General features: G+C 42.9%; 1 protein-coding gene across 5 annotated transcripts in view; it reads left to right on the forward strand.

The window, feature by feature from the left end:
- Positions 1 to 16,426, forward strand: part of LOC106886813 (EF-hand calcium-binding domain-containing protein 6-like) — a 52,444-nt gene extending 36,018 nt beyond the window's left edge. For 2 of the 5 annotated variants that reach the window (XR_001411743.1, XM_014940043.1), the window contains 5 exons: positions 1,819 to 2,046; positions 3,378 to 3,555; positions 4,381 to 4,569; positions 12,724 to 12,875; positions 15,325 to 16,426. The gene's annotated coding sequence lies outside the window, so the exon portion shown is untranslated. Of the gene's footprint in view, positions 1 to 1,818; positions 2,047 to 3,377; positions 3,575 to 4,380; positions 4,570 to 12,723; positions 12,876 to 15,324 lie in introns of all 5 variants that reach the window. The other 3 variants (XM_014940044.1, XM_014940045.1, XM_014940046.1) reach the window with 3 other exon arrangements.
- The last annotated feature ends 2,062 nt before the right edge of the window (positions 16,427 to 18,488 follow it).

Genomic DNA, 18,488 nt, shown 5'->3' on the forward strand with positions numbered 1-18,488 from the left:
AGGCCTGAGGAGCCTCATTTATATAAGCAGCAGCCTTTGTGTGAGTGAGACTCAAGCCCTGTATCTCCAGAGATATTTTGATTTTGACAGGCCTCTCAGAGATAAGCCTACGTATATCTATATGAAGATGCCCCAGGAGAGCCTTCCAATCTGGGTACAGGGTTTGCCACTGCTAATCCAAACCCCTGCCGTTCTGGCTGTTGTCACTGCTCAGAGTTGTTACAGAAGTGTTACTAGTAGTCATAGTCTGGATGACTTCACAGAAAATGTCTTCTTTTATCCTTTTCTGGATGATGGCCACTTACTGTTTGCTATTAGCAAGGCTCAGCTGGAGTCTGTATCAAGCAGTGGATGAAGAATTTCTTCCTGACATTTGGCCTCTTGGTCTTCTGAATTTCTGATACTGTGACCTTTTTTCATAAAAGGCTAAAGATGGTAAACACACTGCAAGCAAGGCGTTGATTAATATCTTGCCCACTGATATCCCCCTTTTTATCACAGGCACTTTTCTCTGCTTGAACTCCTTTGACTTGCTTGCACTATCTACGATCCCCCAAATGGCTAAACTTTGGTGGCTGTTGAAATAGTTTCTAACTATAGCTAACCCAGCTCATCAGGGTATTGTTCTATTTAATTGAAGTTTGTAATACATTTTGAGATCCTCGTATGAAGTGTGAAGTATAATCACAAGCGCAAAATAGAATTGTTTATAATTCATAATGTGGTAGCAGCCAGGCCAATGGGGGAAAGTTGAAAGGAAAATCAAAATGTATCCTTTGCCCTTTGAAGTTTGACTGCAACTTGGCACATGCATCAAAGAGGTGACTAGTTTCCTTTAGGGTTTAAGTCTCTGCCGAAAAAGATCAAATCAAAAGCAATCTGAGGTTCCCAATTAGATTTATATTAAAAATCAATAATGAAGACCCTAAAAAGGCATACTGATGACTCTTGAAACACTCGCAAAATGAGTGCAGCTCATTTAAGGGCAGGCTGTGATAATCCTTCCTTTGATTAGTTACTTATATCATGAGCAGTTCCATTTAATTCAGTGCAGCAACTTACTGAATAAAGTGCTGTTCAGCAGGAAATCAGGCCAACGTTGTCCTTATTATTCCATATGTAACCCAGACAGTGGGCTACTTGCCCCGTGTTGGCCCAAGCACCCCCATGGACCTCCACAGGCAGAAGAAGCAAGGGTATCAGCAGCTGCACCCAGGTCTCCTGTAGGCTGGCTGTATTGTAGAGGTGCAATTCCTGACCATACATCGTAACTATATGTGATTCTAAGGGCTGTAAACATTTCCTGCTATGTTTTTTTGGTGCTCATTAATTTTTGCCCTCAGGGTGAAATAATTTGTTTATGCAAATACAATAACTGAGGAGCCTTAATGGCCTCTTGAGATGGTGGTATAACTTAGGTGCACCTGATAGCATGAGAAATTTGCCTCAATGGTACTTAGCCAGGATACAGGTGCACCATGTATTTGATTTACATCTCATGTTAAAGCGTTATTCTTCTATACTGCAGCTCAATCACTGTGTCTAATCACAGGGTTTAGTAGTTTAAATAGCACACAAAGGGCCCAATTCAATTAAAAAATGTCCTGCAGAAATCCTTTTTTCATTGTTTTCCCGGTCTTGTGCAGGCTTCTGCAGAGAAGCTGTGATTTTTTTTTAGTAATATGGGCTCTAGGATTCCTTCTATTCCAAGGCATCCTCTCCTTTTCTTTTTGATATGTTTTGTCGTATTCTTAGTAGGCAAGGGGATTCTGTTGTAAAAATAGCATTTACAAAAGTCATCTTTTGCTTCTTCATTAGTTCGAAAATCTTTGGAACACAGTGAATTTCAGTGCTGGTGGACAATTGAAGTATGATGTCTTTTTGAAGAAGTTCAGCTCAGAAGTTGTAACGGTACCATCAAGGGCTCTTGGTGTAACTAGCTCTGCAACTTCTACCAAGCCAGCTGCCCATAGCATGCAGGACCCATGCGTGTTTTCTCAGCCTGAACGTCCCAAGACATCATCTTCTCTAGTAGGGCAAAAAAGCGTAAGTGTGGTTGTTTTATGAATTTTCTGGATTTTCATGAGGCAAGTTACCTTTAAGAGAGGTAAGAGAAGTGGATGAGGAATGTAGTAGTTCTGCTTCATTTTTGCATCCATACCTATACTTCATGTCAATAACACATTTTGGTCCTCTCCACTGCTATGCTGGCCTCTTACCCTAGTGCTAGAATTCACAGGAAGGTAAATGATTACAAGCAGAAAAAATAAACATCCCTTTTGTGGAGCTGCACCTACCTAGTCCACATTCTCTGGCTACAACCAAACCTTCAACAGAAAAATAAAATATTTAGAGTTATTCAGTGCCTGGAACATGCTTGGATTTTCTGACTACTTCTATATGGAGATGTTTAGCTACTGAAAAAGAAATAACAGATTGAACAAATTAAAGATGCAAACAACTTGTCAGGGCTGGTGAATCTAAACATTGGCCCATTGCTAGCTCAATTATCGCATTAACTATAGGCTCTTTCTTGAGAAGCCCAGACAATTAGCTTCATACATCCTTCCTGCTTTGATCCAGTCCCAGAGAAAGCAAAGGACAATTCCCCATTACTGTCTGTGAATGTTAGGTGGGACAGTGTAAGACAATAGGAAGGGAATTTCAATCTCCCCAGATTTATGGCTGTTGGAAAGACCTCAACAACTAGCCTGAACACTGATCAGGATGAGTGTTCCTGCAGCATTCATTGCATGGAAATGTGTACGAGGCCTCAGCAAGTCCGCACCAGTGAGACCCTCAACAGAGCACTGGGAAGTCTCACCAAATATGAGATTATAGATTGGATCTGGAAGCATAAATGCCCCTTGTGCAGGTATCGTACATGGCAGGCTGAGGCTTTACTTCCAGCTCAACCACAGTACTGCTGGGGCAGCAATCAAAAAGACACCGAGCCCCAGGGTCCTCTCATGTGGCTTGGCATAGGACCAGGAGTTCTGCCAGTAACAAATCAAAGCAATGTTATTTTGTCATTCTGTGTCTTTCCACTGGTTGGTTGGTTTGTTCTAAGATGGCACTACATAGCTTTTTATGAACATGGTATCTGTCTCTTTATAAGAAGCTGTTTGGAGAAACTTTAAATGATTTACAGATTAAACCAAACAAAGGAAAAGAGGTCAAGGCCCATTAAATGAACAGCTAAGAGTGTTTTCACACTTTTACCTGCAGTTTTGCAGATACAATTCAAATCAGACTTAGAAGTGGTTTAAATTAACCTCAAGTCTGGAAGACCAGAAACCAGATTTCTCATCTGATGGTTTGTCTACACAACCAGTAAAACCCAATAGAAAAAAATTAACATTGTCTCTCGCTTTTAGATACCAGCATCCAGTCGTCCACCGACAACAACAACTTGTTCTGCACCTGTCCTTAACTGTGAAACAATAGAAACTAAGATAAGAAAGAACATCCAACATTCCTGGAGAGACATACTGAAAGTGTGCAAAGAGAAGGATGTCAGCAATCTAGGAGAAATCCCAGTGTCAGACTTCCTAGGTTCGTTGCCATCTGAAAAGTACGTTATTTATTCACAGATGCTTTCTGTTTTCTTTCTGGTGTCCCAGCCAGAGGAACATCTGGCCTCTAGTAAGAGTCAACCACTCCATAATTGCTTGAGGTACCACGCTGCTATTGCAGAGCAGAATAGCTTACATTAGCCTTGGGTGCAATACATTCATGTCCCTACTCAGAATTAACTATTCCTTGGAAAAGGAGTGCATGGCTTTGCTTGTGGGTACTTACAGTATGTACACAAGTTATCTCATCACCTTCCCAATACACTACCCTTACTTGTGCCTGGGGATATTTGAGTAAATAGATTCATCAGTCTTCTGGTTGCGCTGGTCTTGATGGTTGAATGCCCACTGATTTGCAAAGACCCTGGATTTTACTCTTACAAGAGCTGACCTATGCTGAGCTTCTGTTGTGCTCTCTTGTGGAGAGAGGATTTTCTATGCCTTTGTTAGGATGTTTGCATGTGTAATAAGACAGTATGCACCTGTATAATCGAATGTAAAGTCCTGGCTATAAGAAGCTGTTAGCTTATCAGATCTTTTATCTCAGTGAAGGAGTAATTCTTGTGCATTTAAAATCAAAATGACGTGTTATCAGTCCCCTGAAATTCTGTAAAATGGGAACTGCCATGCTGTAAGTAGAGGCATATGCATATACCTGCCTAGAGCAAGAACTGCATAACATACGTGTGCACCAGTCACTGTAACTGATGGCCTGTCTCATATCCCTGCTAATACTTGGGAACAGAGGAAAATGCCTGGCTATTTTTAAAAGTGCCAAAATGAATATTCTTTCCTTGCATTTCAGATATAGCAGATATAGAAGTTCAATTTGGATTTAAGTGAAGGGGAAATTAACCACACAACAACAAAATATGATTTAAAGAAAAATGGAAGATTTGCATACTATGACTTCCTTCAGAGTTTTATCTTGTTGTTAAAACCACAGGAAAGATCACTGTTACAGAGGGTAATTACACAGAAGCCACCAAACCTGGTAAGTACAAAGCTTTGTGGCGGGTTGACCCTGGCTGATGCTCACCAAAGCCACTCTATCACTCCCTCCGCAGCTGGACATGGGGGGAGAAAATATAACAAAAGGCTCATGGGTTGAAATAAGGACAGGGAATGATCACTCACCAATTCCTGTCATGGGCAAAACAGACTCGACTCGAGGAAATTAAATTAATTTATTGCCAATTAGAAGTCAGAATAGGCTACTGAGAAGTAAAACCAAATTTTGAAACATCTTCCCCTCACCTCTCCCTTCTTCCTGGGCTCAACCTCACTCCTAACAGACTCGACTCGAGGAAATTAAATTAATTTATTGCCAATTAGAAGTCAGAATAGGCTACTGAGAAGTAAAACCAAATTTTGAAACATCTTCCCCTCACCTCTCCCTTCTTCCTGGGCTCAACCTCACTCCTGAGTTTCTCTGCCTCCTCCCCCCGAGTGGTACAGGGGTTGCTGTCTCTGCTGCTCCTTCATCCTCAGGGGAGGACTCCTCACACTCTTCCCCTGCTCCACTGTGAGGTCCCTTCCCTGCAGACAGTTCTCCATTAACTTCCCCAACACCCTCCCCATGGGCTGCAGTTCTTCACGACCTGGTCCAGTGTGGGTGCCTTCCACAGGGTGCAGTCCTTCAGGAACAGACCCACCCCCAGTGGGGTCACAAGTCCTGCCAGCAAACCCACTCCAGCACGGGCTCCTCTCTCTATGGGGCAACAGGTCCTGCCAGAAGCCTGCTCCAGCATGGGCTTCCCATGGGCTCACAGCCTCCTTCAGACACCCACCTGCTCTACCGTTAACCTCCATGTGCTACAGGGGGACAGCCTGCCTGACCATGATCTTCAGCATGGGCTGGAGGGGAATGTCCACTCTGGTGTCTGGAGCACCTTCTCCCCCTCCTTCTTTACTGACCTTGGTGTCTGCAGAGTTGCTTTTCTCACACATTTTCACTCCTCTCTTCTGGCTGCTGCCACACAGGATTTCCCCACCACACTCCCCTCTTAATGATGTTATCACAAAGGTGCTGCCACCATCACTGATGGTCACCTTGGCCAGCAGTGGGTCTGACTTGGAGCCAGCTGGCATTGGCTGTATTGGATAAGGGGGAAGCTTCCAGCAGCTTCTGACAGAAGCCACCCCTGTGACCCTCCCACCCCCACTACCAAAACCTTGCACCACAAACCCAATACAAGCTTATAGAAACCAAAATGACAGGGTTTTTTTTTTCAGTTTCTGCCATACTGACAGGATATCTCATGGCTTATTTCTATAGTCATCTTCTACAAGGACTTTCAAGCATTCTCTTATTATGATATTAATTGCCTAGTATTCATTTGGTGTCTTCTTCAGTGGGAGGATTTAATTCCCAGGGATCATGCTCTCTGTATCTGGGTTATATGGTAAATTTGCTAAAATTTGGACAAACATGGGAGCCGACAGTTTAAGAGCTTTTGTTGAACTACATAAAAATCAAGCTAGAAATAAAAAAGTGGATGTGATGGCCCTGATTAGAGATCTTGCCAGCCTCTGCTCCACACCCAGCACTGTATGAAAAGCTCCGAGGAAAAAATCTCACTTGCACTGCTGCTACTGGTCACTGAAAACACACTGAAAACAGGACTGGTGAGCACCCATTGCGCCCTTGCAGATCTCCCTGACACACATACCTGCTTCCCCAGCTGCCATGAAGAGGCAGAAGAGCCCCAGCAAGGCAGCGACGTGCCGGCTGCTCCCCGCTGCCCAGGGTACTGCTCGAGGGTGGAAAAGATCAGAAAAGACACAGAAATCTGGCTCTTGTGACCCAGAAAGGAAGGCATCGGTAACAGCATCCCAATCAAGTTATGTAGTAGGAACAGTGCCAAATTCCAAATCTGCTCATTCAGCGAGCCTGCTACATTTTTAGGTTGTTTCTGACTGTGCCTAATTAGTTTAGATATGGTTAGTAGCAGGATTTTATGGAGAAATTACATTACAGAACTGTTTTCAGATGTGGAACGAACAGATTGCTACCCAAGGTATGAAGAGAGTATCATTAGGAATTATCAAGTATTCACTACCAGTAGGGAGAGTAAGGTAAAACTATTAAGTTTTGCATCAAAGAACTTCATTATCTTACAGAAGGTTTCTTTTATACACAAATTTGATGCTGTAAAATTCCACCCCAGTATTCCGGAGTAGACAAAGCAGTAATTTTTTTAGTGCCTATGTAGTTATCTTAAATAATTTTTATTTTGTTTATTCTATTCAGAAAAAATAATGAAGGTCTCAGTCAATGTTCTGAGCACCTTTATATAATGTAATGTTCACACTTAAATTTCCTCATGGATCACTCAACCCATTCAGCCTAGTAGGTGTACAGATACACATCAAAAGAACAACTTTAAAAAAAACCAAACAAACCCACAAATATCTTTTTTGGGGGGTGGCAGGCACAATTCCTTTTCTTTCTCAAAAGCCTGAGAGAATCAATGGCCTAGGTCTTCATGGCAGCATCCATGGCTCTGAGCCATGAGAATAACCCAAGTTGATGTCATCGTAAAGTGGCCTTTCCCTCCCTTCAGCCCACAAGGATACTCAGTAGCTGGAAACTGCATTATTCATGTGCCAGCTCGTTCCTCAGCTACACAGTCTGAAGGAGGAATACCCCAAGAGAGCACAGAAAGAAGGAGCAGCTGCCTCCCAGACCCCTTATAAACTTGTGTAGGTGTGGCAGGGCCTCCATGTCCACACAGCAGATGTATAAAGCCAACTGTGCCCTTCCTTCACAAGGAGCTGAGGTCCCTTCCCTGCAGACAGTTCTCCATTAACTTCCCCAACACCCTCCCCATGGGCTGCAGTTCTTCACGACCTGGTCCAGTGTGGGTGCCTTCCACAGGGTGCAGTCCTTCAGGAACAGACCCACCCCCAGTGGGGTCACAAGTCCTGCCAGCAAACCCACTCCAGCACGGGCTCCTCTCTCTATGGGGCAACAGGTCCTGCCAGAAGCCTGCTCCAGCATGGGCTTCCCATGGGCTCACAGCCTCCTTCAGACACCCACCTGCTCTACCGTTAACCTCCATGTGCTACAGGGGGACAGCCTGCCTGACCATGATCTTCAGCATGGGCTGGAGGGGAATGTCCACTCTGGTGTCTGGAGCACCTTCTCCCCCTCCTTCTTTACTGACCTTGGTGTCTGCAGAGTTGCTCTTCTCACACATTTTCACTCCTCTCTTCTGGCTGCTGCCACACAGGATTTCCCCACCACACTCCCCTCTTAATGATGTTATCACAAAGGTGCTGCCACCATCACTGATGGTCACCTTGGCCAGCAGTGGGTCTGACTTGGAGCCAGCTGGCATTGGCTGTATTGGATAAGGGGGAAGCTTCCAGCAGCTTCTGACAGAAGCCACCCCTGTGACCCTCCCACCCCCACTACCAAAACCTTGCACCACAAACCCAATACAAGCTTATAGAAACCAAAATGACAGGGTTTTTTTTTTCAGTTTCTGCCATACTGACAGGATATCTCATGGCTTATTTCTATAGTCATCTTCTACAAGGACTTTCAAGCATTCTCTTATTATGATATTAATTGCCTAGTATTCATTTGGTGTCTTCTTCAGTGGGAGGATTTAATTCCCAGGGATCATGCTCTCTGTATCTGGGTTATATGGTAAATTTGCTAAAATTTGGACAAACATGGGAGCCGACAGTTTAAGAGCTTTTGTTGAACTACATAAAAATCAAGCTAGAAATAAAAAAGTGGATGTGATGGCCCTGATTAGAGATCTTGCCAGCCTCTGCTCCACACCCAGCACTGTATGAAAAGCTCCGAGGAAAAAATCTCACTTGCACTGCTGCTACTGGTCACTGAAAACACACTGAAAACAGGACTGGTGAGCACCCATTGCGCCCTTGCAGATCTCCCTGACACACATACCTGCTTCCCCAGCTGCCATGAAGAGGCAGAAGAGCCCCAGCAAGGCAGCGACGTGCCGGCTGCTCCCCGCTGCCCAGGGTACTGCTCGAGGGTGGAAAAGATCAGAAAAGACACAGAAATCTGGCTCTTGTGACCCAGAAAGGAAGGCATCGGTAACAGCATCCCAATCAAGTTATGTAGTAGGAACAGTGCCAAATTCCAAATCTGCTCATTCAGCGAGCCTGCTACATTTTTAGGTTGTTTCTGACTGTGCCTAATTAGTTTAGATATGGTTAGTAGCAGGATTTTATGGAGAAATTACATTACAGAACTGTTTTCAGATGTGGAACGAACAGATTGCTACCCAAGGTATGAAGAGAGTATCATTAGGAATTATCAAGTATTCACTACCAGTAGGGAGAGTAAGGTAAAACTATTAAGTTTTGCATCAAAGAACTTCATTATCTTACAGAAGGTTTCTTTTATACACAAATTTGATGCTGTAAAATTCCACCCCAGTATTCCGGAGTAGACAAAGCAGTAATTTTTTTAGTGCCTATGTAGTTATCTTAAATAATTTTTATTTTGTTTATTCTATTCAGAAAAAATAATGAAGGTCTCAGTCAATGTTCTGAGCACCTTTATATAATGTAATGTTCACACTTAAATTTCCTCATGGATCACTCAACCCATTCAGCCTAGTAGGTGTACAGATACACATCAAAAGAACAACTTTAAAAAAAACCAAACAAACCCACAAATATCTTTTTTGGGGGGTGGCAGGCACAATTCCTTTTCTTTCTCAAAAGCCTGAGAGAATCAATGGCCTAGGTCTTCATGGCAGCATCCATGGCTCTGAGCCATGAGAATAACCCAAGTTGATGTCATCGTAAAGTGGCCTTTCCCTCCCTTCAGCCCACAAGGATACTCAGTAGCTGGAAACTGCATTATTCATGTGCCAGCTCGTTCCTCAGCTACACAGTCTGAAGGAGGAATACCCCAAGAGAGCACAGAAAGAAGGAGCAGCTGCCTCCCAGACCCCTTATAAACTTGTGTAGGTGTGGCAGGGCCTCCATGTCCACACAGCAGATGTATAAAGCCAACTGTGCCCTTCCTTCACAAGGAGCTGCTCGTAGAGACTGCAGTGACACGTGCAACTGGCACAAATGGGGCACTAGCCACTTACCCAATTACAATCATAAATACCAGGAGAGTGTCGAGGAAAGCTGAGATGGAATCCACCCCCAGTGGGGTCACAAGTCCTGCCAGCAAACCCACTCCAGCACGGGCTCCTCTCTCTATGGGGCAACAGGTCCTGCCAGAAGCCTGCTCCAGCATGGGCTTCCCATGGGCTCACAGCCTCCTTCAGACACCCACCTGCTCTACCGTTAACCTCCATGTGCTACAGGGGGACAGCCTGCCTGACCATGATCTTCAGCATGGGCTGGAGGGGAATGTCCACTCTGGTGTCTGGAGCACCTTCTCCCCCTCCTTCTTTACTGACCTTGGTGTCTGCAGAGTTGCTTTTCTCACACATTTTCACTCCTCTCTTCTGGCTGCTGCCACACAGGATTTCCCCACCACACTCCCCTCTTAATGATGTTATCACAAAGGTGCTGCCACCATCACTGATGGTCACCTTGGCCAGCAGTGGGTCTGACTTGGAGCCAGCTGGCATTGGCTGTATTGGATAAGGGGGAAGCTTCCAGCAGCTTCTGACAGAAGCCACCCCTGTGACCCTCCCACCCCCACTACCAAAACCTTGCACCACAAACCCAATACAAGCTTATAGAAACCAAAATGACAGGGTTTTTTTTTTCAGTTTCTGCCATACTGACAGGATATCTCATGGCTTATTTCTATAGTCATCTTCTACAAGGACTTTCAAGCATTCTCTTATTATGATATTAATTGCCTAGTATTCATTTGGTGTCTTCTTCAGTGGGAGGATTTAATTCCCAGGGATCATGCTCTCTGTATCTGGGTTATATGGTAAATTTGCTAAAATTTGGACAAACATGGGAGCCGACAGTTTAAGAGCTTTTGTTGAACTACATAAAAATCAAGCTAGAAATAAAAAAGTGGATGTGATGGCCCTGATTAGAGATCTTGCCAGCCTCTGCTCCACACCCAGCACTGTATGAAAAGCTCCGAGGAAAAAATCTCACTTGCACTGCTGCTACTGGTCACTGAAAACACACTGAAAACAGGACTGGTGAGCACCCATTGCGCCCTTGCAGATCTCCCTGACACACATACCTGCTTCCCCAGCTGCCATGAAGAGGCAGAAGAGAGCCCCAGCAAGGCAGCGACGTGCCGGCTGCTCCCCGCTGCCCAGGGTACTGCTCGAGGGTGGAAAAGATCAGAAAAGACACAGAAATCTGGCTCTTGTGACCCAGAAAGGAAGGCATCGGTAACAGCATCCCAATCAAGTTATGTAGTAGGAACAGTGCCAAATTCCAAATCTGCTCATTCAGCGAGCCTGCTACATTTTTAGGTTGTTTCTGACTGTGCCTAATTAGTTTAGATATGGTTAGTAGCAGGATTTTATGGAGAAATTACATTACAGAACTGTTTTCAGATGTGGAACGAACAGATTGCTACCCAAGGTATGAAGAGAGTATCATTAGGAATTATCAAGTATTCACTACCAGTAGGGAGAGTAAGGTAAAACTATTAAGTTTTGCATCAAAGAACTTCATTATCTTACAGAAGGTTTCCTTTATACACAAATTTGATGCTGTAAAATTCCACCCCAGTATTCCGGAGTAGACAAAGCAGTAATTTTTTTAGTGCCTATGTAGTTATCTTAAATAATTTTTATTTTGTTTATTCTATTCAGAAAAAATAATGAAGGTCTCAGTCAATGTTCTGAGCACCTTTATATAATGTAATGTTCACACTTAAATTTCCTCATGGATCACTCAACCCATTCAGCCTAGTAGGTGTACAGATACACATCAAAAGAACAACTTTAAAAAAAACCAAACAAACCCACAAATATCTTTTTTGGGGGGTGGCAGGCACAATTCCTTTTCTTTCTCAAAAGCCTGAGAGAATCAATGGCCTAGGTCTTCATGGCAGCATCCATGGCTCTGAGCCATGAGAATAACCCAAGTTGATGTCATCGTAAAGTGGCCTTTCCCTCCCTTCAGCCCACAAGGATACTCAGTAGCTGGAAACTGCATTATTCATGTGCCAGCTCGTTCCTCAGCTACACAGTCTGAAGGAGGAATACCCCAAGAGAGCACAGAAAGAAGGAGCAGCTGCCTCCCAGACCCCTTATAAACTTGTGTAGGTGTGGCAGGGCCTCCATGTCCACACAGCAGATGTATAAAGCCAACTGTGCCCTTCCTTCACAAGGAGCTGCTCGTAGAGACTGCAGTGACACGTGCAACTGGCACAAATGGGGCACTAGCCACTTACCCAATTACAATCATAAATACCAGGAGAGTGTCGAGGAAAGCTGAGATGGAATTGTATTTTAAGGAAATAGTAGAGCAGCTCCAGAGCCTGCAAGTGGCCTGGGACTTGCTGGTTTTTCCCAAAGTCTCTTGCTCATCGCTCCGGTGTTAAAGCTTTGTACAAGTGGAATTAATTCTGCCTTAATGAATAGTTCTGCAGTTTGCCTGTGTCAAGGGTGCAACACATTTAGCCAGGCTAAAACAACAGGCCCTGACATGCTCCATGGAAAATTAACCCTGTGGTCCAGCTATGGAACTCAGAAAGGTTCAACAGCTGGTTGCAAGGTATTTTATGTCCTTGGGAAAGTGTACAGTAGGGTCTTGTTTTTGTTAAATACCGTACCACTCCCACAGATGACTTATGCATTCAGTCACTTTTAAGCAAAAATTTCTCTCAGAAAAATGAAAACTGCAGAGAATTAAAAACGACTGAAGGAGGGAGTTGAAACAAGGACAAGCATAATATATGTGAAAACACTGAGATCTGAGCAGAAGTAACACTGACTTCGGAATCAGTTTCAAATAATCACTGTCAAAGCCCTAACTTTTCATTAAGTAAATATACCATCTGCACTTCCCAAGAATATCAAAATGTTATAGGTTAAAATAATCTAGTGTAAACAGTATCTTGCAATAATTTGTAAACAAGTATTCAGCAGCCCGTCGCAGACTAAGGCAGCATCACAGCCCAACACCTTCTCGTTCTGCGCTATAGTCGTGCCCAGTTGTGCTGTAACGATGCCGTTACTAAACGCCAGCCTTTCTCATCCAACTTCGTTAGCTGAGTCCTGGACCACAAACCACATCGTTCTTCAGCGCAAGGCTGAGAATTCAGCCCCAGATCCTGCACTGCTGGAGACCAATGAAGGAGAACTTTTCAATCCTACGATGAAAGTCATACTGGACTGTTAACATGTCGCAGATTTCAGACAAGTAAGTTGCATTTAGCAATTAACAGTCAGAAAATTGCAGTAGCCTCATCTGAGCTTCACAACTGAAAATTTTCTGATACGTGGCACTGAACCAGAATGCATAAACTCACCCTGGCCCCTCTTTGAGACTTTACCTCTGACCATTAGTCATGGTAAGCTTTCTCTGCATGCGATTACACTTCCTTGAGGTCTGAGATCTTGGTAAGGTCCTGAATAGATAAAACAGAGAAAAACCTTAGTCCCTATATAAAGTTTAAATGCATATCTTTCACAAGAGCATGGGAAAGGAAGCATACCTTCTGCTAGGTCTCCCTTCAGGCTCTGCTGCAGCTGCAGGATCCTGTGACCCTCCAAATGATGTGGTCCCTTCTAAATGTACAGTGGGCTCAAGCAATCAAACAAGACCTAAGAGTCTCTGTTTTTGGTGTGTCTCTCTGCTTTCCTGGAGGTTTTTTTCTGTTTTGTGCTAGGCAGGGGATCTGTATTCTCTGCAAATATTTTAGTATTTCATACCTCCTCAAATACACACCTGTGTATACTGGATATCAGTGATTCTATGTCTAGATCCATGGGGAGTTTGATTTGTGCTTAGCTGTACTGGTTTCAAAATCTTTGATATTGTTTTAGCTAGGAAGAATAATCACTATCTGTTCTGGAGTAATTCTGAATATTTGCCATTCAACTGCAAGGGGGGAAAAAAAAAGAAAAAAAACACCGCACAGGGCCCTAAACCCATTTAATGCTGTGTGCATTAGGACACCCCTTGGCATCACTACTATTTCAAAGAACCGGTCGACTCGTGGACGTGATGCTCAATGACAGCAGGCAAATCCTTGGCTGCAATAAACAACAATAAGGTGTGCTTCTAACTCTCCCTTTCCCCTGGAGCTGCAGGAAGCCAGCTTGTAGACTGTAAACCTGGTCGACTATAAACCTGGTCAATTATACCGGTCACAGAAGTGCTGTTTTAAGTCTTTACTTATTTAGGACTGGTGGGAACGTGATACATTCTGGCAATGCCACATAGCTGAAAGCTGAGTCCCTGCCTGCCCCTCTGTGAAGGCTGAGGAGCAAAATGTCTCCATGTGGCTGCATCAGCCTCACGCCTGAGGCTCCCTGTCTATCACTGCAGCTTTCTGACTGCTTGGGCACAGCATCAGCAGACCAGGCTCAGGGGAGGAGGAGTGAACATCAAGCCCGTTGCATTTGATTTTAATTTGTCATGTTCCTCTAGGACATGTGATGATTTCCATTTCTGGTTAAAGCAATGTCAACAACTTTCAGATCAAGCTTCCTAACATGATACAAGCTAAGCAAAAAAAAAAAAAAAACACTACCCAAAAACCAAAAAAGCCACCCAATCAAACCCCAAACTCCTCGTGGATCTAGATCAAGAAGAAATCCTTGATCCCAAAACCCTACTACAAAGGTGTTAATCTGCTGTTTGACAAGATATCAAGTGATTTGTGAAGGTACAGATCCCTTTATCTCCTAGGTAACTTAATTTACTGAAACGGGGAAATTAGCTCTCTACTAACATCAGTAATACTGCTATTTATGGCTGTACTATCTGCAAGGGGTCATTAGCGATTTCTGATGCTGAGCTGTTAAGAGGGAAAAGGGTAGACTGAGTTTGCCAGAAAACTAATGACAACTGGCATAGCACACAAGGACACACTTCCAGGGTTTAAGTTCCCAATTGCATCTAAAACTAGAATTAATCCTTAAAAATCAACATATTATTTTCTTTTGTGGTAGGGCATTGAGAACATTTAAAACTGTTGAAGTGCTGAAAAAATGCACCGGGTAAAATACTTGAAAGAGACAGGTATCTGACCTGGCTTTCAGTGTCAGTGAATCAGATGCATCCTGGTCAAAGTAGGTTTTCATTGAAGTGATAGGAAGGCATGCTTACAGGCTGAGAGTTTGCCCCATGAAAATTAAAAGCAGTGAGTGCATCATGGGCATTATTATATACATAGGGGTTTGCACAATTTGAGGGACCGGATTATTCCTTCTATTTCTCCAGATGCAAAAGCTGCAGATCATCCCAGGAGGGCAGAAAGGAAGAAATTCCACCTCTTCACCTCATCTCCAGATAGTAGCGAAAGCCTTTTAAACATATACTTTTTGTAAATTAGCTTCTCTGCACACGGGTGCTACCTGTTTCCCAATGCTTCTGCAGGCAAGAGCTAGTCAGGCTAGTGGACTAAACCCCTGCGTGTGCAAGTTTTCAGATACGCTTCACAGGGAGCCACTGCTGGCATGGGAAGGCAAAGAGATAATGAAGGAGGGTGTGATTTTCTTATATTCTGAGAGTCCTAGGACATAGTGGAGCTGAATCAAGTTATTTTGTAAAGACATTTGTAAAGGAAGATAAACTACTGTTTTTACTTCTTGCTCACCCAAAGTACTGGAGTAAATATTAAAGTTGTCTCTGTCTTTTGTAGGTTCTTCAGGAGTACGGCATCAACCTAACTGAAGAGGAGTTATTCAACATTTTGGAATATTATGATAAAAATGTCTTCAAAAATATCCTATAATGATTTTCTCCGGGCATTCATACAGTAGGATTTGGTCAAATGCAGGAAACTGCAGATAAAGACAGTGACCGATTTTTAATTTCAAATTTCAAACTAATAAATTAATTGAGTATGTCTTTTTTGTATCTATTTATTTGAAAACTCAAAATACTTTAAAATTCTGACAGCAGTCCTGTGTTGTGGATTAAATCTACATAGCGAGGGAATTAATTTTGCATAATCCATTTATCAAAAAAGAAAAAGACAACAATTAGCATTGTCAAAATAATGCTTCCTAAGACATCTCCACAAGCAATTCATTTAAGGAAATTCTTTTTCTAATTTTACGCATTTTATTAATGACATACTCTTAACTTCAGTAAAAATGTTTAGGAGGCATACTATTCAGTTTCCTCAATTGTCATTTTCCATGTGTATTAGTTTTCATGTTATCCTTCGTTATTAAAAAAAAGTCATCCCATTTCTCGGGACATCTTTTTCCTCTACTTGCAGTGCCCTATCTGCATTGTCAAAGACATGTTAATATGGACTGGCCATTGAAATCTGAGCAGACACCAATTGTGTGTGGACACCACACCTTTCTCTATTAAAACTGTTCTTCTGCATCCTTCAGCACAGTTTAGAACAGAAGCTACTTTATCAATAAGCATTGGCTTCTTAACTGCATAATATTCCCAGTTTTAGCCTTGAGGTGTATCTTTTTAAGGGTAGTATATTTATATATATTCATACAATACACAGTAAACTGCAAGTAAAACCTCTGGTTAGATTTCCCCTTTCTAGAAAAGTTCTGTTTGAATACCTCGTGAGATACCTTCATCTTGGTGAGAAAATGAAAAGATAATTGTTTGACTGTTGAACTCTTTCGATAATTAAAGGATAATATAATCATCAGATCCTGCTTCCTGCGATTATATCAACAATTAAACACTTACCTACCCTGAAGAACCGTTAGATAAATATTTCTGTCTGATTCCTGAATTAGTATTCGTTGGTACACCAAAGAGCCCTGTCCTCATCACCTGAACTGATCTGGTACATTTCTTTCTCCCAAGTAATATATAAAGATAAGCCAACAAAAATTAATAAAACAAAAAAAGAGAGCAAGTTATGTGTATACAAACACACACACATGGATATATGTATATCAAGGGAAGTCTTCGGAGTGGGAAAGGCAGAGGAACATAATCCTGGTTTTCTTATTATTTCTAGTGAACCATTGAGATGAATCTGAAAGATTCCCAGTGCAGAACACTCTAATGCATGGTTTGGTGTTGGTTTTTTTTTTTATAAAACGTTTCATTGCATTTGGAGCTTTTCAGGAGATATTTTGTAGATTTTGAGTAAAAAGCACTGGGGATGTTTCAGGTTGGATGCTCTGTATTGTTCAGTTTCTAAGATTTGTGTAATTTGTGCTCTAGTATGAAATAAATACATTTGGAATTGGGTATATTTGAAATAGTAACATAAAATATAGTTGCTAGACTTTTTTTCCAAAACTGATGGCTATCTAAGTCCCTGAAATTGCTGCTTAGCTCATTTGATTAGCAGAGACTGGAACTACTGTTATTTAAGGACGTTCTCCCACACTAAATCAATACAAAATTTCCTAGTTCCATTAATAGAAAACAGTGGGTTTTAAGAACACACTTGCATATATCAGCAAGGGACTAAAAAGGGCTGGTTCTGGTTCAGTTGCCTGAACACAGGCGCGTGTAGGCTATTCCCACGTGGCCACCCCAGCAGGGCCTGTGTTAAGAGCAGCCAGCCCCACGGGGATGTCTCCAGTGTCAGAGGGCATCTCAGACTGCAGTAGGTAACTGAGCCCAGCCCAAGGGACATTCCCTTTAGCCCCACTTAAGATCCAATTAGTCTGGTTTTGTTTAATTTTATCCTTGTAACACTGGTGTGAAGCCTCAAACTGCTCTGCTCCTTGATGGCAGCATCTTTCCTCCTCCCCAGTCAGGTGCCCGATTTAATTTCTGTTCTTATTTCATACAGTTTATGTACTGAATTAATCATTCATATTAATTAAAGAATTAATTGCTCTTTGGAATACCTATGATTTTAGCTCAAATACTACATTAATTATTTTTAAAATAGTGGATTTCACTATGCTGATCTAGCCAAGGAATAAAAAAAAACAACAAAGCAACTACTTAAGTAATTATTGGGTAGTGTTGCTTGGGTTTTGGGGTTGGTTTTTTTACCCCCAGAAATCCCCTACACCTCCTGTTTTATAATTGGGTCCAATTTGATATCAAGTATAATGAGACTTCCATCCCTGTGCTGCTTTCTGGCATGGAGTGTGGCTACCGTGTTTCATGAAGGGGTGCAGGAGTTGTGTCCCTTGCTCCACCACCTTCAAGACACCCGCTGTCTCCAGGAGAGGTGATGCAGCGAGGGGATGGATGTCTCCGGTTTCCCTGACACATCCTGCCAGAGGATTTTTCATTAGTTCGACTGGCAGGAGTATCAAATCCAACAACTCCAAAGGGATTAAAGAACAATCTTTTCGCTGTACAAACAAATCAAATCCTGCTGGTTTTTTTAGTGAGTTCTTAAAGGCAGGGGTGGCACTTACCAACTGTTTATCCAACCTCAAAAAAAACCACCCAAAAACCACAAAACCCAAACTGAATTTCGACTGCCAGCATTTTGAAATTAGCAAGGTAATTTTTCATATTAAAATTGCAAACTGATGGATGGATAAACTTTGTGATAGGAGAGGGCTTTGTGTTTTTGCAGCCATTCCCCCTAGCTGAGGGTCAGGAGGGGCTGGCAGAGATCCACCTCGAGGTGGATAACGTCAGTGGGACCGAGCATTGTCCCAGGGTGGTGGTCTCCCACTGCTGTACGTAAAGCTGAGGCGGCAATGAAAATACAAGCAATGCAAGTCTCAGAAATTTCATTTCCCAAGTGGAGGACAGCGATCCCACGTCTGCTCTGGCAGGGCCACCCTTTGCTGTGTCACCCCCGGGGGGAGCAGCACAGGCACACAGGCCCCTGCTTTAGGCAGGAGGTGAGGAGCACAAAGGCCTCAGAAGGGTTTCAGCAGCACATGTCCCTGC

The sequence above is a fragment of the Calidris pugnax genome, unplaced genomic scaffold (assembly GCF_001431845.1).
Source record: "Calidris pugnax isolate Ruff unplaced genomic scaffold, ASM143184v1 scaffold36, whole genome shotgun sequence".
NCBI classification, from domain to species: domain Eukaryota; kingdom Metazoa; phylum Chordata; class Aves; order Charadriiformes; family Scolopacidae; genus Calidris; species Calidris pugnax.